The sequence below is a fragment of the Gigantopelta aegis genome, chromosome 3 (assembly GCF_016097555.1).
Source record: "Gigantopelta aegis isolate Gae_Host chromosome 3, Gae_host_genome, whole genome shotgun sequence".
Taxonomy (NCBI): domain Eukaryota; kingdom Metazoa; phylum Mollusca; class Gastropoda; order Neomphalida; family Peltospiridae; genus Gigantopelta; species Gigantopelta aegis.
In genome coordinates, this window is record NC_054701.1 from 40,190,856 (window position 1) to 40,191,374 (window position 519).

Consider the following 519-nt stretch of genomic DNA (forward strand, 5'->3'; position numbering starts at 1 on the left):
TAACATTTAAAAAGGATCTTGAGGTTGTTGTTTTGTTTCCTATTCGAAAAAAAGGAAGGAAATATTTTATTTAACGATGGTTTTAACACATTTTGTACGGTTATATGGCGTCGGACTTATGGTTAAGGACCACACAGATGGGCTACTCTTTTCGATTAGCAGCAAGGGATATTTTATGTGCACCATCCCACAGACAGGATAGTACATAGCACGGCCTTTGTTACACCAGTTGTGAAGCACTGACTGAAACGAGAAATAGCCCAATGGGTCCACTGACGGGAATCGATCCTAGACCGACCGCGCATCAAGCGAACGCAGTTTGTTATCTCATGTTTCAAACATTTCAACTGCTGATTGCAGTGATGTTCGGAAATCAGAATTTTTGAATTGCATGCTTCCCAGAAATAGTCAACAAGCACGGCAACCAGTGTCCCGTGACAGGTAATTTGTCATGTAGAATTAGGAACATGATCGTAACCGCCAACGCTGATGTTAATGTACATCTCCGCAAGTTGTCTT